A 25,644-nucleotide genomic window follows, 5' to 3' on the forward strand; every position below is an offset into this window, starting at 1 on the left:
TATAAACCAGCCCTGAGGAGGGGGGTGAGACAGAAAGCCAAAGAAATCAATAAGATTATATCTACGCACAGTTAACAACATCCATCTATGAAGAAGTCTTTGCAAGTGCATGTGAAAGCTGAATTATCTGTCAGCCAAAAGCTACAGTAAGTATGCAAAATCAGGAAAGACACAGGAGACTATAAAATACCCCCCCCCCCAATTTCACATCATGTTTGTAAGACCTGGATGCTTCACTCCCAGACTCCAGTGAGCAAAGAAAAATGGGAACAACAGTCTGAAGTTGGGATTGATTTACTTCATTAGCTGGGATTACAAGTTTAACTTACAAACCAGAGGTCAAAATTTCTCATTAACAAGGGGGCCATGGATCGCTGGGGGGCCTGGTTCAAGAGGAGACCACTCTTATTACTAACTACACAGTTCAATCTGTCTTTGATGTTCTCCTTCTACCCTCCTCCCTTTTATTTTTTGGCAGAGGAGTTGATTTTAATTGTAGCTATACAACACTGCTCAGTACGCCTGCGAGCAGCCTCCACATCTGCAGTGTGTGCTGTTCTACTGATATTGGGTGCAGTCCATTGCTCTGGGCTAGTTTTAATGGCTCCCCTTTCCATACAAGGCTCAGATTGTTTTCCACGTGATTCCGGTTAATTTAGCTGCAGGAAAGGGCATCAGTTTTCCTTGTGAGTTTCTGATCCATACTCCTCAACTAGGGGAAACGTATAAAAAGAAGAGGAATGATCAGAGAGAGAGAGATTTGCTTCTAACTTCTAAAAGAGAAACACCACGCTATCTCATTTCTTCAGCACTCCAAAGAGAAAAAAACAAGGACTTAAATTGCCTTTTTTTACATCAACTTGTAATTTCATGTATCTTTTCTTTATCTGGTGAAATGTTGAAGTGAAGGTCTTAACATTACTTATGGTTTCCATATAATTCTAAGGGTTAGAAGGGGGAACAAAGGGAATTCAACGCACCAGGGTGGCTGTTTTTCGTAACCCCTGGACACAACCTAAGATTTCAGAGCACATTTTACAAGACAGTAAGAAAACCACTGGAACAGAATAAAGAACCAAGCGTTGTTGTTGTTTTTCTTTTTTAGAAATTGAGGCTGAAAGAAAGCTGAAAACTTTGTTCACACTAAGCATCGTTGTAATGTGACAGAAAGGATAAACTATTGAGTAGATTGTGTATGTGGCACCTACAAGCTATATTACCAAATTGGTGCTGCCCTCTTGTGACTTGGGTTGTTGGGCACCTAAGACATCTCCAGATAATGGTGGTGGGGTGGTACACTTGTTGTGCGGGGTCTACTCATCTTCCCTCAAGGCAGTGCTTCTGTTGCAGGAATCAGATTTTCCCAGGACTCGGATCATCATATTTTGTTACTGAGAAACGGCCATTCTTGGGCCACAAGACGTTGCTATCCTGAGTGTTCTGCGGTTCATGACTGCTTCACTGCCTCACATGCATCCACTGGATGGAGCCCATGACATCACTGGCCGCAAGAGACATACTCCTCTTCCCTAGGCCAACATCAGTTCTCAGACTTTTTTTTCTTTAGTCCAGCGGTGTTGGTTTCATTTATTCTATTTCTATGGTGCCCCATAGCCGAAGCTCTCTGGGCGGTTCACAAAAACTAAAAAATCATTAAAATACATTATATAAAGTATAAAACCATTCACGTAATGACATAGAACAAATAGTACACACAACAACAGCATATATCTAAAGCAATTTAAAACAGTCAGAGACAATCAAAGAGACTCCTTATATGCTGCCAAATGCCTGAGAGAAGAGGGCAGCTTTAACCTGGTGCTGAAAAGATGACAATGTTGGCACCAGGCGAGCCTCGTCAGGGAGATTATTCCATAAATGGGCCACCACGGAGAAGTCCCTCTCCCTTGTTGCCACCCTCTGAGCCTCCCTCAGAGGAGGCTCCCAGCAGAGGGCCTTGGATGCAGAGCGTAGTGTATGGGTCGGTTCATGCTGGGACAGGCGTTCTGTCAGGTACTGTGGTCCCGAGCCATATAGGGCTTTATAGGTCAAAACCAGTACTTTGAATTGGCCTTGGAAGCATCTAGGCAGCCAGTGCAAGTAGGCCAGAATCAGTCTTATATGTTCAGAACTTCTGGTCCCTGTAACCAGTCTGGCTGCCGCATTTTGCACAATGAGGGTGTCGGCCCTCTTTTAAGATGAGGATTGAATTCTATTTTAGAGAGGCTCTCGGCTCTCGGGGGCCAAACTCTAGTGGGCCAGAGGCAAAAGGGGCAGGGCCGGAATGCCCCAAATGCCAGCCTGTTCGAGCTTCCAGCTCTTGCTGCCAGTCCCTCAGCCTCAGGAGGGGCATGTTGGCCTTTCGGAAAAGGGGGGAAACACGCAAAAGCTGGGAAACCAATAGACGATTAGCAGTCGGACTAAAGGGGTGGGGCTGCAGGAAGGGGGTGTCCACCTGGGGAGCCCCTAGACCTGAGATTCTGCACCCCTGTTTTCGACATTTAGGCCGCATTCCTATATCCACGTCCCTTGGAGTAAGCCCCATTGAACTCAGTGAGGCTCCCTTTTGAGTGGACTATTAGAGTGCCATCCCATACAACTCGGAAATAAGCCCCACTGGGACTTACTCCCAAGTCCGTGTGAATTGCGCTAAAAAGCTTTACTTTGGCTTTTTATTCTTTTTTTATGCTAGTGTGAAGGCTGAGGGTTGTCCCTGTAGGCCTCCAGCACAAACCTTGTGCCTTTCAAAGGAAAGCAGCAAACACCAGCAAGAGTGCCTCCTGCCCCTTAGCAACACCCTGCTATTTAGTGACCATTTTGACAGTTTTAAAATTAATCAATCAATCAATCAATTAATTAATAATCTTATTTGATCTGAGGATTGTGCACTCCCCATCTTTTGAGTTGTACCACCTGTCTGCCACAGTTTGCTCTGTTTTGTAAGCATCTACAGGCCATCCCCAATTCATTATGTGAAGGAGGGGCCATGGCTCAGTGGTAGAGACCCTGCTTTGCAGGCAAAAGGACCCATGTTCAACCCCTGATATTTCCAGGCAGGGCTATGAAAGACCCCTGCCTGAAACCCTGGAGAGTTGCTGCTAGTCACTGTAGACCATGGGTGTTGAACTTCAGGCCCACAGGCCAAATCCAGCCCACTTGGGATCTCAATCTGACCTTCTGGGGTTCCCCAGATGGTTCCACCCCCTTTCCCCCGATCACCGACACAGAGGGCATTTCAGCAATCCGCCCTCCTTGCCTCAACACTTCTTTTCCCACCATCACAAAGCCCTCCTCGCGGGCTTTGTGATGTTGGTGGGAAGAGAAGCTCATAGATGTTGATGGGAAGTTCATAGTCCCGTTGTTCTCACATTTTACTCCTGAGCAGTTGTAGTGTTCTTGTATATTCCGTGATATCACAGCAGCTCAACCAACAGCTAGAGGGCCTCACTTCAATAGTGTTCTCTTACCAACTTTGATCTGCAGGCTTCTGTGACATCACAGCTTCTCAGGCAATAGCTAGGCAAGCATTATAGACTGCTGAAAGACAGGTAGCCTGTAATTTATCCTCTGCTTTGCCCTTTCCCTTTGTTGATGTAACATTTTTTGGCAAATGAGCCATACTGTAATTCTTCAGCACATCTGCTATCATTTAAAACTTTGTTCACATTCTACAGTCATGCTTTGTGTCACAGAACTGGATCCACACTGGCAGGGGAGGGGTTGTTGGTGGTGCCTGGGGGGTGGGCCAGGCTGGTCTCAAGGGTAGGCATGGGTGGGCACCTGCCAAGGGCCCACACCCCAGCAGGGGCCCACTGACAAGGGCCCCACGGACTTGCTCCTCCTCTTCATAATGGCACCCTGCTTGTTCACACTCCTCTCACACTGGCCCAGGCAAGGGTGGTGGCGAGAAGAAGGAGCAGCAGATGCCACTCTGCCTACTTGCTCGTCGGTTTTCTGCCTGTCAAGCAAGCGAGAAAGAGGGTAGGAGCAATCTCAGCTGGTGACCATAGCGGCGAGAAGGCAGACGCACTGAGGGATGGGGCCCGTGGGGGGTGTCTTGCCCAAGGGCCCTCCAAACCCTGGGGCAGAGGGGAGGATGTTGACTTAAAGGGAGAAATCCAAACCGTTACCAAAACTGTGTGTGTGTTGTTTGTTTTTCACTTCCATTTCTCACTTTTCTTTACAGATATCTTTTCTGACTGTGCAACAGAGATATCATCTCTGGGTGCAAACCTATTTATTATTATAATGAAAGACAAGTTTGCATGTGGTGAATTCATCCAGGCTTACAATGCAAAACCCTAAGGTGAAAGGGCAGGAACCACTAAATTAATTTCTTTAGTGTAGAACGTTAAAATACATATCACTGATTATGCTGACACAGAAACGCCTCCTGCATTGTATCACCTGCTAGGACGCCTCTTCTAGAAGGCCAGCTTTGAATAACGCCAGATATTCAGAGTTGCACCCTTCTTTTCCCATTGTTTACAAGAATGGTATTTCTATTCATATTTAATTCCCCTAATTCCTCCCTTGGCCTTGCATGAAAACGTTCAGGATTAAAGGAGCAGTTTACAGTCCGAACAATATGAATTTTAACTTGGTCAGTCCCCTTCCTTGTGAAAGTCTCCGTTTCCTGGCTCCCTTAACTGATTTGCTGCAAATTTCTAAAGAGCCTTTGTCTGCCTTGGGATCTTAAGATGCAGCTGGGGGAGATGGGGCTCAGCAGTGTGTGGACTGCCTGTCGTTTACCTTGCTTTTAGCAACCCAGGTCCTTTCTTCAGCCCTGAATCATCATCACCTTAACAACGTGTGCTAAAGCATCACTCTCTGGGCTCAAGAGCCCAGGCAGCGTACAATGGCCACCTTTCCATTTGAACAGGAGGTTATCTTATAACAAGGAGACCTCTGAAAAAGGCCATTACTTCAGTCTCATTTCAAACTGGCACCAGAATGAAGGGTTGTCTTTGTGTGGGATTAATTCTAAAACCTCAGGATTTGATGACAGTGGGAAATAACTGGCGTGGGATTCATAATGCTGCCTGCTCTTGCTTCTGGCCAGAGCCCGAGGCTAATTTCTTAGGAGATGAAAACTATGACAAGCCCCTCAGTGAAGCTGAAAGCAGGCAGCCGTCCAGCAACAGCCACAGGCCTGGAAGGCATCCTTTGACCCCCTTAGAAAAGTCACATTCACTTTGCTCTTGAGAAAGGAAAAATAGCGCCACGGGCGCTTTGTTTTAAATCATGTGAAATAAGGAAATGTGAGGATGTGAAAATGAAGTGAAAAAACTTAGAATTCATTTCCTCTCTTAGCAGTAGCTCAAAAGCAAGAGAGAGAGAGAGAGATTCATTTTGAAAGTACGTGTAAAAATCTGATAGATTCACCAGTAGGCAGTAACTATGAAATGCTTAAGGTAAAATATGTAAATATGTAAAATAATCTCTTGGAAGCCATCTCCTTTTGTGCCTGAAAGAGTTTTCGTAAAAGCATCCTTCTTTCTAGGCAGCATTAATAGAAAAGTTACTCTTTAGCAAAACAAAACAACAACAAAAGATGCCAGGCATCGAGAGGAAGAAAGGGAGGCTTGGAACAAAATCTTCATGGAGATAAAGGGGATGGAAAAGTGATTTTTAAATTCCTTGTTCTTCAGCTGTCCTCTTGGTAATAATCTGAATAATAATCATGTAACATGTAAATTACAGAATTCAAATTTTAAACAGGGTTATTTTTACTGGGATGCGGAGCAAGAGGAAACTGCCAAACGAGCGCTCTCGTTTCATTCTGGAACTGAGCTTCCTTTAAAAAAAAAAAAAGTATTATGCCTTTCAACTCAGACATGCTTTTTATCTCTTGGCAAAGCAGATCCAACCAAATTTCCTTTCTCCTACGACAGAGGTCTATACTATATTCTCACGCTCCAATTTAACTGTATCAGTGGGCTAAGTGCTACTAATCCTCTTCCAAAATACCTAACCATTAATAAAAATGTTCTACCTTGGGAACCCATTGGGAATAAAAAGCATCCAAAGATAGAATTCTCCCCTGTAGAATTACACTTAAAACCTCTTCAAATCGTCAACATTTAGAATGCATTACCATAATTATAGTTCAAAGAAAACATGTCTCATTCCAGCTTTTCTTTTCTTTTTTACACGTGATGTTTCTGTTAACAAAAATAAAATCTTAACACAAAAGTAGCCTTACATTTTATTCTGGTGGAAGAAGGGAGAGAATAAGGGGGTAAAATCGCAGAAATGATGGAAATCTAGGACCTTATGGGAGGGATGGTGTAAATAAAAGCACTTATGCCTACTTGGAAACCAAAAGTTTTCAGCACAAAATATGTAACCTCTGAACCTCCTACACATGACATTTAGTTGGTGGATTTAATGAATGCTCCCAATTATGCTATCACACCTTCACTTTCTCCCAAACCCTCCTGTAGCCAGTATCTTGGATATGAAGGAACTAGAAGATGCAAAGGAGTTGGAGAACTGTCTGTGTTCCCCGCCAAACACACTCCCTCTGATCCAGTGTTTCTCATGTGAATATGCACACCTTTATGCATATTATGTAAATAGGCTACCCTAGTTACTGCAACAGCAGAACAGCCCAGTCCATGCGGTGGGAACCACTGGGGATAGCTTTCCTTAACATGGAAGTGAACAAAGAGGCATTTGCTGGTACAGGAGTTTTACTTGTGCGTATCAGAGCTCCTGCCCACAAGAAGAGTCCTTAGCTCAGGCGAAAATGCATTTATTTATTTCAACAAATTAATTTATTTAAATTTAAGGGTGGAACCCAGCTTTCTTTAGTTCTCTGCTGCAAAATAATTGAGTAAAGAGTGCTTAATAAGTATGTAGTATTATTACTTAATTAATTAATTAATTAATTTCTATCTCCAAAAGTGCCACTCAAAGCAGCTAACAAGACATTCTCGATTAAAAACAACACCTTAATAAAAACAAAACTTAAACAGATCCATTAAAACACAGTGAAAAACACAATAAAAGAAATAAGACTCCCTTCTGCAACAGACCAGCTTATATGCCAAAAGCCTGCCGCAAAAAACTGTCTTTGCTTCCAAGCAGAGAAGAAGCCAACCTAGCTTCCCACAGCAGGGAGTTCCACAGCCTGGTGGCAGCTACGTAAGAGGGCCCTCTCTTGCGTCCCCACCAAATATGCCTCTGAGTCTGATCATGGTGGGACCGAGACAAGGACCTCCCCCGAAGACCTTAAAACCCAGGCAGGCTGATATGAGAGAAGGCAGTCTTCCACGTAACCTGGTCCCAAGCCAGACTGAGCTTTATAGGTCATAACCAGCACTTTGTGCCCAGAAGCAATCTAGTAGCTGGTGAAACTGTTCTACCATGGGAGTCACATGCTCCCTATAACGGGCTCTAGGCAACAGTCTAGCTGCAGCATTCTGGACCAGCTGAAGTTTCTCAGCAGTTTTCAGAGGAAACCCCACACAGAGTACATTACAGAAATACAGGGTCAGGGTTCCCCTTATGAGCTGGGCCCCCTGAGCAACTCCTTAAAGATCTCTTGCCTCCTTAAGGGTGCAATCCTATTGCCGCTAGACAGCAGCTAGATGGCCATGGAATTGGTCAGTTCCTAGGGATGGCAGAGAATTCCGCCACGGATCTCGGGAAGGCCGAATGCCAGTGCATTCGGCCCCCCGAAATCTGTGGCGGAACGGCCTGCCCCCCGCCCCCCCCGCGGATCCCCCCGGGACGAGACTTACCTGGGGCGGACCTTCTGGGCGGCGGCGGCGGCGGCTGGTCTTCCGACCGGCTGCCGCCGCCGCCATCTGCAGGTTCTTTTGTGTGTTTTTTTACACCGACGTGATAGGCTATGTAAGTTTTTATGTAGCCTAAAACATCTGGGTAAAAAAAAAAAAAGGCGTACGCAAATGCCGCAGCCGCCATTTGCGTTCCTTATTTTGGGCCGTCTTAGTCTACGTAAATAATTACGTAGACTAAGACGGCGAAAATAAGGGGAACGCAAATAGCGTCCACTACGGTATTTGCGTTCCCCTTATTTTCGCCATCTTAGTCTACGTAAATATTTACGTAGATTAAGATGTCAAAAATAAGGAATGCAAATGGCGGCGGCTGTAGCCGCCGCCATTTGTGTATGCGGGTTTTTTGGTTTTTTTCCCCAGAGCCCTCTGCAGCTGGAAATCCGGCTGCGGATGGCTCTGGCCTGGCTGGACCTGGCCGGCTGCTCCACGGAGCCGCTGCGGAGCATAGCCGGCCAAGGAGGATTCCGGGGGGGAGGAACGGAGCACCTCCCCCCCCATCATCAGCATAATCCGCGAACAGGTAAGTGATTTTCGTACATCCCTATCAGTTCCTAGAGGACCACCTCCCCACCCCCTCCCCTGCCGCCTCATAGGCAGCACGGATCATCCATGCGCTCCACACTTGTAAGAACAGTGTGGAGCAAGGGGAAAGGGGGTGTTCCCAGGGGCAGGGCGGGGGGAGTTCATAAGTGCTGGCACGACACTTCCTATGTGTCGTCCGGTCTCCCCCTGCCACCGTGCTCCAATGTCCCACAGCTAGACAGCCGAAATTGGCCGTCTAGCCACAACTGCAGGGCGGCTGCAGCGTGGAAGAGATTATCCCCTCCACCCTCCTCCCGCCATGCATCGGATAGGTGGTCCCCTCCAAGTTTGGAGGCGGCTGACTATCCCCATAGGATTTCTCCCTAAGAGTCCCACCTTCCTTCTTTTATCTTCTCCTTTCCCAGTAACATGGGATTTAGGCTGTAGACGTGGGGTGACTGGCACTTCAGACACTTGGGGTTTAACCACAGCAGTTTACTGGCAAATTAAAGCAAGCAAATCACAACTAAAGCTATTTACACAATAGCACTAGGTGATACAAAAGGCATTAAGAGAAATTAAACGTTGCAAAACGCAAGTTCCTTTACCCTAGCTGTACATAGACTTTTCTGGGCTGCTTCTTCTTGCTCACTCTTCAGACTCTGCTCTCACTTCAGGCTCTAGCTGTCTCTTTCTGCTCTTACTGGCTCTCTCACAGTCTTTATGTAGCCTCCTCCCTCAAAACAGAAAGGTATTGTTTCAAACCTGAAGAAATGAAATTTAACCCAGGAAATGAAACTACTCATCTCAGGAATACCCCCTCCCAACAAAAACTCCAGGCCTCTTAGCCTGACCTTTTTCCTTCCCTTGCCTCTGTAGGCCTCAAACCTTCACAACAGGTTTGTTTGTTTTTCTTATAATGCACATATTTGTGTGGAGCTGTATGTCTATTGGGGAAAAATAGTCTCGTGATTTTAGTTTTGATTCTAGGTATGATTTGTAAATATCACCAAGGATGATCTGCTGCCCATACTACCACCACCAGCACAGTCTCCCAGCAGAAGAACCTGAGGAGTGCAAGATCAGAGAATACCCCAAATGTCTCTATACTGCTGCACAGACTTCTGCTGCACTGCCATTCGCCTGGCCAGGACTGCTGCCCAACCTGTTGCCGCTTCGCGCCAAGTGTGTAGTGGAGCCGGGGCTTTTAGGGATGCAGTGCAGGCACTTTTTGAATAGCAGGGATTCTGACATCATCTGCCACCCGCTCAGACAGTCCTGTGACTTCTGAGCTTAGCTGCAATCCTCACAGTAGCTGGTGGGGTCAGGGTGGAGGGAATGAATGAGCAATCCCTGTTGCAATGCAAAGTCTTTTGTGATGGCCTGGCCTTGATGGGCAATTGAGACCTATTTGCTTTGCAAAAGACCTGTCCCTGGTGGAGATGACAACTGCTGGAACTGGCTTGTTGCCATGAATCAGCACAACTGCCTGCATGTTTAGGCTCTCCTTGGAGGCGTGGCTACAGGGACTGTCATGATTAGCACCTGCACTTCAAAATTCATCCAGTAGACCAGTGCTTTGTGTATGGAGTCTTCTGGGTCAGACTGACTGCCTGCAAAATGACAAGATGCCCGAGAGGCATATGCAATCATTCCTGGCCACATGACTATGTAATAATGATGCATCTTGGCACCCCAAGACCGACTACTGGAGAGAAGAGGAGAAGACATGAAAACTCAGGACAGGGGCCAGATGGGGCTTGTCAGTGACTTTTCTTATATCATGAGAAGAGGTGCTCAAGGGGCAGCAGAGGGCAGTGTCCCTCGGATATGACAAATAACCAGGACGTTCAAGATTAGCTTCCATGCCAGCATTGCTACCTCAGCTTTGGCACCCTACCCCCACCTGCCCAGGATAAAATCCCGCAGCCCTACATGCAGAACCTGCAAAAAGATGTCATCACCTGTATCCAACAGGTGATCAGCCCAGTAAATAGTTGAAAGAAAGAACCCTAGATAGTTGAATTTCAGGATACAGGAGCAGTCTACCATGGCAATCCTATAACGCCAGTCTAATTCCTTTGTCCACCTTCTTCCTAGCCCTATTTAAACTCCAAGGATCCCTACCCTCACATCACCTATGCCAAGGCAACATATTAGACCACAATATGTAGATGGTCTGATATGTAGGTGGTCTAGTTCACCACTTCCTCCATGTGGTCTCAAAGTCCATCTAGCCTGCAAGATTAGGGCTTTCCCTTTCAGAAGCCCCACATCACCAACACCTGGGCCAGACCCACTACCAAGCTGGGTTGAAATGGAGGAGACGTCATGACAACATGCTAGGGATGTGCGAAAGTCCCTTACCGTTTTGAAGGAGTCATTCGCAGTGGGGGGGAGGTGCTCTGCACCTCCCCCCGAAATCCTAACCCAGCCGGCTCCGCATAAACTCCGCAGAGCCGCCGGCCAGGTGCATTCACAGGCATACAGAGCCTGCGGATGCAAATGGCGGCGGCAGCCACCGCCGCCATTTGCGTTCCTGTTTTTTTGCCGTGATAGGCTACGTAAATATTTACATATTCAGCCAAAGAGGGATGTCAGGGGCGGTGGTGTATCACCTATCAGGTTGCTGGGGAAGGGACCTAGACCATCCTTCCAACATTCTCCATATCCTAAAATCAGCAGTACCTCCGCACCATTCCGTTTTGCTGCAAAGGCCGAGCCAGCCAGCTTACCTTGCAACGTCCACATAGACAGGCCCTGGCGATGCAAAGCCATGCAAAATTCCAAAAGATGGCCCACAGGAATGGGCCACAAAGGGGGGAGTCCGCATTCAGACCTGAAAACATTGAATTTCCTACCGGCTCTTGCATAGCTTGTGCAAGTGGTGGGAGCCAATGAATGCATTACGGCTTCCACCGCCTTGCCTCTCCAAGATCCCAAAGCACCGTTGGCATTGGATCTGGGTGCTGCCTGGCCGTAGAGACCAGCTTCTCAAATCTGGACATCTGGTTCTGTGACAATGTGTCAGCAATTCCATTATCCAGACCAGGAACGTGGTGGGCAAAAACGTAAGGTTGGAGTGGAATCAATGACTACTCATAAGCTTAGCCAACGCAAGGGTTTCTAGAGGACAGTGAAATCACTACGTGGATGGTGGCCTGGTTGTTACACCAAAACTGGACTGAAGAATTGGAGAGGAGGTCCGCCCACATCCAGGCGTCACTACTAGAAGAAACAGCTGTAGGAAGGTCTCTGATAATCCCTGAATCTTTGCAATGACTCAGCAACTGCTGTGCACACATGCTGTGCACACAGAGTCCCAGAACATGACTCTGAAGTCATATGAGCCAGAGGCGTCAGAATGTATTTGCAATTCAGCTTCAAGCAACAAATCCTGCCTCCAAAAGGAAACCTATTATAATGGTCAAGGAAGTTCACCCATGCCTCAGGGTCATTCCTCACCTCAGCAGTGACCCTTATGTGATAATGGGGGCACTTAATCCCCTTCATGGCATCACACAGGTGACGTTCAAGTGTCCCATTTGCTCCTGTAGCTAGCTGTCTCAGGAAGACCTTAGGGATGGGTGGTTTCACCTCCGTTCATGGTCACTGGGCACTCACCAAGCTGCTGCCCATGCCCACTTGCCACACAGCAAAAGCCCCTGGACAATTCAGTGAATGCCCAGCAAGCACCATGGGGCCGCCCATCCCCTCAGTGAGCTGCCATTTTGCATAAAAATGGCAGCTTGGGTTTCTCCATAAAAGTAATGTTGCGTAAATGACCCCTTTATGGCTCCCATTTACACATCATTACTTTTACGGAGAAACCCGAGCCACCAATTTTACACAAAATGGCATCTCACTAAGGGGACAGGCAGCCCCACAGCGCTTACAGACCACGTAAGCACCCCGCAAACAGGTCCAGTAAGTGGTAGTGGCTTGGCGAGTGGGGGGGTCTGCCAGACTGCACCCCACTCTCAGACTCCCACAACATCCCTAGGAGACCTTTCATGCTGAATGGACAGAGACTATCCTTCTCAGGGTATCCAATTTATCTTTCAGGAGGCTATGACATTGTGCAATTGAATCCAGCTGAATGCCAAGAAACATCAACACTGACAAAGGGTCCTCAATCTTTTCTTGTGCCAGCGGGACCCCCAGCTCACTGGCTAAGGACTCAGACTCCAACATGAACTGTCTACACTGGCCCGACTGCGCTCCCCCATGGAAAAGAAAATTGTCCAAATACTGCACAGAATTGGCAGAACCTGTTCACTGTCTCCAAGCCCATTCCAGAATCACTCAAATACAGAGCATGATATACAGCACCCCATTGGAAGTGCCCAGTCGATGTAAAAGCAATCCTGAAATGCAAAGCCCAGGAGATCAAAATCATCCCAGTGCACATGGAGAAGGCCGACTTGATAGCACATTTCCCCATCAATGTGCCCTTACCACAGCACCGAACAACTCGAACAGCACTGTTGAAGGACGCATAGTACACTGTCCACAAATCCTCCAGGATGGCATCATTTACTGCTGCCCTATTGGTGAGCCAAATTATGTGTAAATTGGAACTCCTTTGGAACCTTCTTAGGCACAAGGCTGAGGGGGGGAAACACTCTCAGGGACTGCAGAGTTGGGCAACAAAAAGGGCCTAGTACCTGACGGGCCCGCACTTCCTTGTTGATCTTCTCAAGGACTACGTGTCCCATGCCCAGGATGGAGGCCTGATTCTTCACAAAATAAGGCAAATGAGCACCCTCGAATGGGATGCAAAAACCAACAGAAAAAAAACTTCTAACTAAAAGGCTGCATCCGCTTTGTGCAAAAGCGAGGCCAAGGCATCCAGCTGGGCTTGGTAGTGAAAACAGGGACTATTGGTTAATGGTCTGTTTCAATCATGAAATGCAGTCTAGTTGTAAAATCTTGGAGCCATTTACATGCCCACTTGATAGCCAATGCCTCTTTCTCAATCTGTGGATAGTGCTTTTTCACAGCTGATGGTGTCCTTGAGGCAAAGGCGACTGGATGAAGTTGCCCATCATCTTGTCCTTGCTGCAGTACAGCTCCTAGTCCATGTGATGAGGCATCTGCTGATAGTTTGTCTTCTTGGATCAAATGTCACTAGAATGGGTGCAGTGGCCTTTCTGATCTCCCAGAAGGCTTGTTCCTGACTTGAGCCCCAGACAAACTCATTGTTTGATTTCAACACTTCATTGAATGGGCTTGTAAGATCTGAGAGATAAAGCAGGAAGTGTCCCAAGGAATTTACCATTCCTAGAAATTGGCAGATTACTGTGACTGGTTTTGAGGTTGAAAAATCCTCAGTAGCTTTTACTTTCTCCAAGTCAGGGAGGATGCCCTCTCCCTCAACCACACATCCCAGGAAATATACATGTTAGACATCAAATGCACATTTCTCTTTGTTGCATGTGAGCTTAGCCTTCTACAGCTGGCTGAGGACCTGCCACAGTCAAGTATCATGCTGTTCCATAGTGACCCCTGTGACTATAATATCATCCATATGGCAAGGAACACCCTCAATATCCTGAAGCAAATGGCTTATCCTCTTTTGGAAGTGCTCGGAGTCTGAGGTGATCCTGAAGGGCAGCCTTTTGAAACAACGGCACCCAAGGGGATGATGCATGTAGTCAGCTTCATGGACCTTTCCATCAACAGCATTTGCCAAAATCCATTGTTGGTGTCTAATTTGGAAAAGAACGTGGCTATGCCTAGCTCCCCAGTGTGTGCTCCACCACTGGCATGGGATGCAGGTCTCTTTCAGCACTGGGTCAGCTGGGTCAGATCAATGCAGATATGTATATCTCCATCTGGCTTACCCAAAATAGCCAGTGCAGCACACCATGCTGTGGACTCATCCACTGGTTCAGCAACCTCCATTTCAATAATTTCTTTCAGCCTTTTCTTGACTTTATTGAGTAGTGGAATTGGCACTTGCCTGGGAACACAAATGGAGAAGGATTTAGGGTCCAGTTTCAATTTGATTTCATACAGTGTATCCATCTAGACCAGACCTTGAAAGAGTGTGGGGCATTCTATTTGTGGGATAACTGCCGACGCAATGGGCTGGTTTGCACAAAAAATTACATCACTATCTAGTCCATTTCTATCTCCCTCCTTGTCCTTTCCCCTCTCCCTCTGCCCCTATCTATGCTCCCAAAACTCTTCTCTCCATATATCCAAGACACTTGTTGACTATCATGGCTAGTGCTGACATCAAAATTCAAAATGGGGAAGGGGGGTTGATAATGACAAACTTTGACCACCATTGCCCAAGCGCATTATAAGCCAATGGCAAAATCACCACAGCTTAAACAAGCCATGCTGGGAGCATGCCGGGTGCAATTTGGCAATCTCTGCCTCGCATGTGGTCTAAACACAGTTGTGGGATCGCAGTGTCATCTGCCCCAGTGATCCAGCTTAAACTCCACTGGATGTCCATTCATCTTGATTTTTTCTGTCCCTATCTTTATTTTCATGCCTTGACTCTCTGTCACAGATCCAAGCAAGCCAGATAAGGTGGTTGTGATTTGCCCCACTGCTACCCCTACAAAGCTGGCCTTTACAAAAAGCCCTTTTCTCTTGCGATAATGGCAAACAGAATCTTTTGCTGGGCAATGTTCCTTTCTGCGTTTCTTCCCAGTACACTGCTGGCATCTTTCTTCCTTGTTTTGTGGATTCATCCTCTCAACTGTCCCTGAAGCTCCCATGTGCTGTGCCCTTTCCCTCTGTGTAGAAACACTGTCCACCAGAGAGATCACGCTGCTGCAACGGAGGTCTGATTGCTTTTCCTTCACACCCTCGTGTTGTCTTACTGCTGTGACTGCTTTTTCCAAAGTGAGCACCTCACCTAATTGCACCCGCAACAGGTCTGTTGCAGCTTATCGCATCATGAAGGAAGGGCCCCATATTCACTGTGTTCAGCCAGTGAGTACAGAGAGATGATAAAATCCTCTAGTGATTCATTTCCTTTTTGTACACATGAATTAAACTTCACCCGTTCATAAATCACACTGCGTGTCACCATGAAATGCTTTTCAAAACTTCCCATCACTATAGTATGTCTCTTTGAATCCCCCTCACTCAGCCTGAATGAAAGCAGGATATCATCTGCCTGGTCCCCCATTAGGTAAGTCCTGCATTAGTCTTCCCTCTTCAGGTTTGCTTTTCTAGCCCTGAAGCTATCCAGGCTGCACCTCCATTGTGGCCGCTCACTGGCGACTGCAAATAGAAATTGGTCAGGGGACCGGACATTAAAGGGAGCGCCTGCCACATTTTTTCTGTTAGAGATGTAGGCCTCTGCTCACCTTCACAGTTCTTAGAAGATGGAAGTGTCTCTTCATACTCCTTTCTTTTTCTTTCTCTTTTTGTTTCTGATACTGGGTTTCTGATACTGGATACCGTTTCCAAAACTTTGGGTGTCTTTAACCAAGAATTTCCACAACTTGGCAAGGTGAACAACTGCTTATTAACTGTCTGTACAATGCAACTTCCCCCAGCTCTGTTCTGCTCTGCTCTGACTTGACGGCTTTCCTTCCTGGCCTTATCCCTTTACCCCTGAACCCGGAACGACTCTCGCAACCAACCCCTCCACCCTCTCTCTCACTGCCAAATATTTTTCACTCTTAATCAAAGAAAAAAAGAATAAAATTACATCACTATCTAGTCCATTTCTATCTCCCTCCTTGTCCTTTCCCCTCTCCCTCTGCCCCTATCTATGCTCCCAAAACTCTTCTCTCCATATATCCAAGATACTTGTTGACTATCATGGCTAGTGCTGACACCAAAATTCAAAATGGGGAAGGGGGGTTGATAACGACAAACTTTGACCACCGTCGCCCAAGCGCATTATAAGCCAATGGCAAAGTATCATAAATAAATAAATTATATTTGAAAAGTTTTTAAGGCCACCTTTAAGGGTAGAATGCTGCATATGAGATAAAACCAATACAAAACCATGTAAAACAAATATAATAGACTAAATATTTTATTTAATATAAATAAATAATAGAATAAATATTCAATTAAAATGCTCTAAAACAGATAACACCAGTAAAAGCTGCAGGCCACAGAAAGGCCAGCGAAAACAGCTGGGTTTTCAGAGAATTCATTCTTTCCTGATGAAGAGATCTCAAATGCTTGCAGATTTTTTGTGCTCTTTGAGTTGGCCTAATCTGGATTTGGGCATTGCTCTCATGAAGATTTTAAATCAAATGCTTTTTTCACCGTGTCATGGCCAATTCAGCCTCATGGATGGTGAAGCCCCTGGGGCATTTGCAGGAAATTTATAGAAGGATAACAGGAGATGATAGATGGCAGTGGCTACTAAATGGAAGCCAGTAGCAAGAAGACTGCTGGGTAGGGATGGTGCAGGAGTCCGAAAAGAGGGTGATGTCTGACGGACTCCCATCCGGCCTCCTGGACCCCACTTGTCGAGCCCTGGGGCAGCAATGGACCCAGTTGCCGAGTGTCCTGGAGCTCGGCGGGCGGCTGGAAGCACCGCAGCACCCCAGCAAACTCACCCTGGCCTCCTCTAGAGGAGGCCAGGATGACAGTGCTGGGGCCTGGCTGCACCGAGGTTCCTGCTTTCTGTGCCAGCTGTTAAGAAAGCCTTCCCAAGGAGGCCAGGGCAAGAGCGCTGGGGGCTGGCAGTGCTGAGGACTCAGCAGTCAAGCCCTTGTGCACATAAAGCACGAGGGCTTGACTGCCGGAGTCCTTGGCGCACAGAGGAGGGCAACTTGCGTGGCTTAGTGGTCCGGGAGGCTCGCCGAGTGGGTCTGGACCACGCAAGCTGGGGGTGCAGCTTGTCGAGCTCCCCCTGACAGAGTTGGGCCTGTCCATCCCTACTGCTGGGGAGAGAATAGGTTTAGTCCGAAGGAGGATTCACCAAAACATGTACAGCTCCAAGCCAACAAACAACTCGCTCCAACAAGCCGCAATTCTCAACTGCGCCCGTGCACCTTGACGCAAACCCAGGTGACTGTTCCAGGCTCCACCCCGCAGCAGAGAGTGGACAGCCTTTCAGTGCGCCATGCTTCCACTGCACCCTGGTGCCTCTACAGCACTCTGTAGCGCATTAGCAAGTCTTGTGATGTTTCAGACAAGGATCCACTGGCGAGTCCGTTTCCTTGAGCCATGGATGAGTCGATTCCTGGAGGGGAGGGGCTGCTCACCCAGGTCCTCGGCGTGTTTCCAGGCTCGGGCTCTGAGGAAGGCTCTTCTTCCCCATGGGGACCACTTCTGGCTCTTCCTCAGGTGGAGCTGATCTTGCTCCTGGCGCTCGGGATTAGGGATGGATGCAGCCGCAGCTGGTAAGCTTTGGAACTGGTGGGGCCCGTTCCTTTCTTTTGCTTGTGCGCAGAGCACACGACTGCAACAGTTGTGGTGGTGCATGTGTACAACACATACGCAAAGTCTCCTTGTGTGCATGCACGCTTCGGGATAACCGCTGTCTGCCACACAAACCCCCACGCTGATACTTCCCCATGTATTGCATGTTTCAGAAGCGTTGATACACCACTCCTCCCGCAAATGACGCCTGGCCTGATGCAGTCGGAGTCACCTCGTTATCAGACTAGATCTGATTCGTACATTTTTGTAAATGTACAAAACAAGTCCTTTGGGATGGTTGATGATTCCCAAACATGCTGTTCTTCACCGACTCTTGTTGCCTTGTTTCCATTTCCTTCTGCATGTCTTGTTGGTTTGGTTGAAAAATGTACTTCAGTCTTACTGTTCCTAAAGCAGCTAACGAACCATGCAAAAAAATAATAAAGTAATAAAATCACAGCTCAAACTATCAGTACAGTAAAAACATAGGATTGGTTCCAAACTTATTCATACTTAAAGTAAACCCACTGAAATGAATGGGACTTGAGTTAGTCATTACTAACATAAGTCCAATTGATTTCAATGGGTCTACTCTGACTATGGGCCAATCTACATTGCGCCCGCCATCACAATGAATTTGGTGTCCCGTCGAGTTAAACGCTCTCGCATTAAAACGTGATTATTCATACTCACCCCTTTCCCCCGTTGCAGTGCTTCATCGAATGCGCAAGCTCATTTCACACTCGAGCACTGTGCTGTTTTCCTGCGCGCGCTTGTCTGATCTTGGATGCTAAGCGGGGTCGGCCCCGGTCAGTAGTTGGATGGGCGACCGCCTGGGAATCAGGCTTCCTGCAATGAGCAGGGGGTTGTTGTATCCCTTCAAAGGAGACTAAGTTTTACCCCCTCCTATCCCCTGCTCCAGATGTTTTTTTAAAAAATTAAGGCGTTATCCTCGCAGAATCGGGGCTTCTCCGCAATGTTTTTTTTTTCTAATTGAGGCACTATCTTCAAAGCTTCACAACTTGGAATCTTGGAAGATCATGCCTCAATTAGGAAAAAAAACATTGCGGAAAAGCCCCGATTCTGCGAGGATAACGCCTTAATTTAAAAACAAACAAACATCCGGAGCGGGGGATAGGAGGGGGTATAAATTAATCTCATTTGAAGGGATCCAGTAACCCCCTGCTCAGTGCAGGAAGCCTGATTCCCAGGTGGTCTCCCGTCCAAGCACTGACCGGGGCTGACCCCGCTTAGCTTCCGAGATCAGACACGTGTGCACACATCCAGCCCTTTGCTTGTTGCTGAGGAAATGGGGGCTGCTGAGGAAGCTATGCGATTGGTAGCCGGAAGAAGACATGGGGCCATCGAGAGCTGTGATTGGACAGGAGGGAAATACAAACACCGCCGCATATGGATAGGCAGGGGCGGGGACTACGACTGGATATGGTAGCAAAGGCAGAAAATCAGAACACATTAAGGGGAAATACCGGGATATCAGGGTATTGAAAGCGGGAGCACGGAAGTGGGAAATTCTGGTTCCAAATCGAGGCAGCTACTGCGTAGTGTGAAAGGCGGGCGGTGAAACCTCATTGGAAGCGAGAAAAGGCGATAAGTGTAGATCCAGCCTATGACAGGAAGCAGCTCATAAAAATTATAGCAGAAGAATAAAATGACACCAGATTTTTTTAAAGTCCTGGGAAAGTAAAATCCCTTCCCAGCCAAGTAATACCCAGGAAATATTCTGGAGAGGGTATTTCAAAGTGGGGGGTCCACAACTAAAAAGGCCCTCTATCTAGTTGCCACATGCCTAACCTCAAAAGGCTTGTTTTGCTGGTATCTCAAGTTGAACATGGCAAAAATGTGGCATAAACATGGCATCAAAAGAGAAAATGGATGCTAAATAGCACCATGACTATACAGAAAGTGGACGTTTATGGGAGACTTTTAACAAAAGCCAAAAGATGGGCTATGAAGTTTTCATTAGCAAAACTGTTAAATGGGGTTAAAGACAGTAGAACTATTCACTAGGAATACAAAGATGAGGCAGGTGACTAACTACACTTGAAAACTGTAAGCTATTGGCTTCCTACATATTTTGGGGAGTTGTCCTAGAGTACAACTATATTGGAGGTAAAGCTTTGTGAGATAGAACAAATGATGGGCTTTTATTTGACGATGAATGCTTTATTAATATTGTTTAATATGAATAAAGAGCCAGTGTGGTGTAGTGGCAAGAGTGTTGGACTGGGAGCCGGGAGATCCAGGTTCTAGTCTCCACTCGGCATGGAAGCTCACTGGGTGACTTTGGGCCAGTCATGGACTCTCAGCTCAACCTGCCTCACAGGGTTGTTGCTGTGAGGCTAAAATGGAGAGGAGGAGGATTATACATGCTGCCTTGGGTTCCTTAAGGAGAAAAAAAGGCAGGATATAAATGCAATAAATAAATATTATGTAACTTGGCTCCCCAGTTGTGAATCAGGCGTATTTGCCTGCTACACTTTTGATGGCTGCGAAGTTTGTGTTGCCAAGTCAGCAACAGACCAGGTACCAGGGAATGGTTGTTCAAAGCATTTGAATTGGTTCACATTGACAAATGGACAGAAATGAGCAAGTGATAAACAGGGTGTTTTTTCTGAAAAATGGAACCAGTTTGTTAGATTTTAGAACGGTGTTTCTGTGTTAGTTAGTTAGTTAATTAATTAATTTTATACTACTTGTATACCGCTTAATATCCTAAAATCTCTATGCAGTTGACAATAAATATGTAATACATTTTAAAACCAATATAAAAATAGTATAACAACACAATATAAAATAATACATTAATAAATTAATAAATTTAACATTACAATAAAGACAATAATAAAACAATAAAACGGAACAGTGTCATAATGCATTAAAAAGTCAGGGAAAGCCTGTGTAGACAATTATGTCTTCAAGAGGAGTTTGAAGCTCTCCACACTTTCTGCCTTTCAAACCACATGTGGGAGGCTGTTCCAGAGGGTGGTGGGCGCTGCTGCTGAGAAGGCCCCATACAGGGCACATTACAGGAGTCTAAACATGAGGTTACCAGTGCATAGATCACAGTAGCTAGGCGATCTCTATCCGACAGGCATAGTTGTCACATCACTTGAAGTTGGCAATGGGCAGTCTGGGCTACTGAGATCCCCTGAGCCTCCAGTGACAAAGATGGATCTAGGAGCGCCCCCAAACTATGTACCTGCTCCTTCAGAGGGAGTGTAGCTCCATCCAGAAAGGTAAACAACCCAATATATGTACCTGGGAACTGCACACCCATAGGGTCTCAGGCTATTAGCCATCATCCAGCCCATAACGGCATCCAGGCACCGGTTCAGAATATGCACATCCTCTCCAGATTCAGATGTCACAGAGAAATAGAGCTAGGTGCCATCAGTCCCAAATCTCCACAGCCCACTCCCAGTAGCTTCATAGCTATATTAAACAATGCTGGGTACAAAATAGTGCCCTGTGGCAACCCACAGTTCAACTGCCAGGGGCTTGAGGCACAGTTATGTTATTCTCTGGAACTGACCGCACAAGTGAGAGCTGAACCACCGAAAAAAAGTGCCCCAAAGTCCCAACTAATGGAGACAGTCCAGGAGGATACCGTAGTCAATGGTATCAAAAGCATCTGAGAGAAGTAATGGGGTCACATTCCCCCTGTGCGACCAAGACCAGTGCAGTCCCGGAACCGGGCCCTTTTCTCTCTTTCTCCCCGCTCCCCACTGCTTCCTGAGCTGGGAGGGATCATAGCTCAGTGGTAGAGCAGCTGCTTGGCATGCAGAAAGTCCGAGGTTCAATCCTTGGCATCTCCAGGTAGGGTTAGGAAAGAATCTTGCCTGAAATCCTAGAGAGCCGCTGCTGCCAGTCAATGTCAACAATACTGGGCTAGATGGACCAGAGTCTGACTCGGTATAAGACGGTTTCCTCCTCCGATGTTCCTTCTCTTGTTAAACCTTTTTGAGTGGTTGCATTTTTATTTACAAATAAAATAAACATGTCAAAAAACTGTGAACACAGCAAGGCTCATTCTAGGATATCAGGCAGCTGGTGATGTCTCTTCAAACCATAGTTAATGCATTACATTTGCCTAGACATGGATGTATCTACAACAGCTGTTAAACCTGTAAGGCTGCTTACGTCTAAGCTACGTTTTGCATTCCATAATGTCTCATTTACTAGATAGCAGTAGGGGTTGCCCAACTCAGGTACAGTTGCCCAAACATCTCCACGTCACTGTTCCTCGCCTAAGTTACAGAAAAGCCCCTGATGTCTGACTAGACTTATCGACGGTATTTTGTCAAGGAGCCCTTGTGAGAGCACTCAGCACAATGCCAGAAAAACATTCACAGCCTATGGAGGACCACATTACAGACTATGCCTGAAATGTAAGTAACACTTTTTCGTGTAGATGCTATGTACATGGCCCCTTTTCTTCCCCTAAAAGAAGGACGCGCAGGCATGCGCGCGCACACACACAATGTTTTGAAGGCAATGGTGAAATAACTGGCCACTTGTTCCGATGGTTCCTTGTTTTATTCCATTTCATACCATTTGTATCAAGAGCCTAATTTCAGGAATAAGAAAAGTGGCAGAGAAATAACTCAGAGTCAGACAGCAACCCTGCAGCCAAGATCAGAAGCTTCTATTCATCCCATGTCCTGCTGGGCTCTTGCTGGCAGGATGGGACCAACGATGGAGGCTATTTGCCTCTCTGTCCTGCATTAGAGCATTTTTAATTAGACAGGCCTCTGAACTAATCTAATGTGCCCCCGCTGGAGGCAGGGATGGGGGCTGAGAGACCTTTGGGTCCAGTGGATCCATGGCCTCTCCCCACTCCGCCCACTGGCCTGCCCCCAAGACACCCATTTCTTCCTTCCTGAGGTCGGAGTCCCAACCTTGGGACGTGGAGCCACTGCAGAGCTTTCTGCAGGGCTGGGAGGGACTTGCGGGGGAGATCCCCAGTCAGATCTCCCCTTTTCAGGTCAGGGCCCTGTCTCCAGCCTTGGAGCGGGGGTCTGCTGCATCCGACGGCCCCTCAGGCACTATCTAGGATTCCTCTTATTGGATAACGTACTATCCATCGCTATATTTTTCCCCTGTGTTACCGGTACACCTATCAAAATATGTTCTTGTATCATTAGAGAAAAAAAGACAGTTATGAAGAATGATTCAGCAAGTGTACGTTCAGGCCACTTGATGACTTAAAATGGCATTTCTGAGCATACATTCATATTCTGCCCAAGTGACTTCCACTTCAGCCAGTGCTACTGACTAGCACCTAAAACAGAAGGGAGGAGGCGCCAGTCTTTTGGACTGCCAACGTCTTTCAGGTTCATGGACCTTGGGAAACTGAGTAGCTAAAACGTTTCCTGGGATCCAGATGGGATGAAGGGGGGAGTGCCGCCTTCTGACATTCTGCCTGTACTGTAGCTCAGCTCTGAAAGGCACAAGAAATCGAGCCGGGCCAGAAGTGCAATTGGCATCCCTAGAGCAATAAACCTCTCTAGGCCATCCAAGACCATTGGTCAGCCTTCCCCAAGCCGATGCCCTCCAGAGGTCTTCGACCGTGACCCCACCACTAGATGGGAGTTGTAGTCCAGCACATCTGGAGGGCTTTAGCTTGAGGGGGGCTAAGGGAGGTGGGGTCAGCAATGAAATGCTGCACAAGGACGTTAAATACTCTTGGACTGTCTTGCGGTCATACTCAGCCTTCATAGTGAATGCCACACATCTTCTTGTTCAAAGATGGTATCTTCAGGTTAATTGTGAAAATGTTCTCCTGGGTACACAATAGGCAGCATAGAACCAGCATGGTTTGAAAAGTAGCAAAAACTGCCTTCTATTACATTAGAGACATACATTTAAAATCCAGTGTTCACAATCAATACTAATCAGGACCATATTTCCCGTTCAGATTTCAAACTGTTCTTTCCACTTTTTTCTCTCTCTTGAGGTAACCACCGAGCAGCACCTGAATTCATTACAACCTCATTAATTATGCTGCTTATATAAAGGGGGGGAAATCTTCAATCAGCGATGGTAACCTTCTCAAGTGCCTGGGCAGTCACTTACCAGAAAATCAACCCCAAGCGTCACACACATCTTCTATTCTCTTAGAAAGGGCTTTTCAATTATTTAGGACAAATGAGCAAAGTTGCAGCTGATTGGGACAACTAGAGATTATTGTGCTCATTTCTGAAGTGGCAAAGACATTATGAGACTAAGATGGAATCGTTTCTTGGTGTGGATATTTTGCACAGCTATGGGGGTGGGATGCCAGGCCAGGGAGATGGTTTGAGAATCAAAGGCACCCCAGTTACGGCAGCCTCCCCCAACCTGGAGCCTTCCAGATGTGTTGGACTATGACTCCAGCATGGCTGGCTGGGGGATGTTGGGAGTTGTAATTGAATGCATCTAGGGGGCACCAGATTGGGGGAGGCTGCCATAACAGGATGCAAGGTTTCAGGGGGGGGAGGCCCCTCCCTTTCTCCATTCCCCAGAGCAGCAACAAAGATAAGTGGGAGGGGAGGGACAGGTCCTGGCCGTCCCTTTCTTGTCCTGTTGCCCATCTGGATGAGCATGTGGGTGGATTGGTCAGTTCTTCTTTCTCCCGCATTCGAGTTTTATAAATTTCAAGTTCTTTTTGTCCTGAATATGAAGAACTTTGCTAATTTGGGGAAAACTTATCAAAACCAAACTGAAACGATATTCTCACACAGCCTTACAAAAACCATGGGTGTGAGCATCCAGTCCCAAACTCTCCTCTCTGACTCCCAGGCTCTAAGGTGGACAGTGAGAAATGACTGACAATTTGTTTTTTTTTAAGTGGCGCAAAGAAAAGTGCAGAAACTTCTTTCCTTTTACTTAACTCCACCCATGGGGAAAGGACTAAGCACCTCTTCCCCTCTAATCACATTTGCAGACATCCCCATGAGTAGTAGATACAAAATAGACATTGGAAAACAGTTTGAAGATCTCTCATATCATGTCTCAGTTGGCCTTTTAAAAAAGCCTGCACAGAACTGGAATCCCAATGCCGTTGGGATTCTGGCACTAGGGACGCAAGGGGTCCTCACTTCACACCTCATTCTATGCCTCTTTTTTGTTCTTGTTCAGGAATCAAATGAGCAGAGTATTTTTGTATCCTTTTCTGTGGGCAGTCAGGAGAAAAAATGCTTAAATCAAGAAAGCTTCTAAAATAATGTGGGTACCTGATTTGTCATATGTTTTACTAAGAGAAAAGTGCAGAAACGGAAGTGTAAAATCATAGGATAAATTTTTAAAACTGTCAAAAAAAATTATTTGACAGAGAGAAATTTGCCCAGGAACATCACACTGCCAAGAAGAACACTCTGAAATAATGAAAAACATGGAGCTGATTTGAATAATAAAAACAGGCATAGTGTAACGTTTCGGAACTTTACTTTTTCATAGCTTTCATACTTTTTCATAGTTTACATATATGTAAAATGTCCTCAATATAGGGGTACAGAGGTTTTGAGCTCCTAATGTGTGCATTCAAAGAACAGGGACAAGATGGAGAAATCAGAACACATCTAAAATGTCACATTTACATTTTAATTTTAAAAATCTGAACAAGGAGTTTATGTTTGTTTGTTTTCCCTCCCTCCCTCTCTTTCTTCCTTCTTTCTTTGTGGCCGAAACTCTACACTGAGCCAAATCAGAACTGTGTAATCTGGAGTGTATACCAATAAAGTAATTTCCTTCCATACACCTCCCCTCCCCTTTTAGTGACTTGCCCAGCCTGTTACGTCCACTCAGCCAGTCAGATAAATTTCTGTAATGACTTCTCCATTTTAGTTTGCCCATCTGCAAGTTCTTTCTGTCAGCATGAATTATTCTCTATGATGAGATTCTCCCATCAACTAAGACAAAGTATGCCTGTTGTAGTGTTCTGTTAACATGACATCCT

This window comes from Heloderma suspectum, chromosome 8 (genome assembly GCF_057233095.1).
Source record: "Heloderma suspectum isolate Gila_16-S chromosome 8, 16-S_ref, whole genome shotgun sequence".
NCBI lineage: Eukaryota > Metazoa > Chordata > Lepidosauria > Squamata > Helodermatidae > Heloderma > Heloderma suspectum.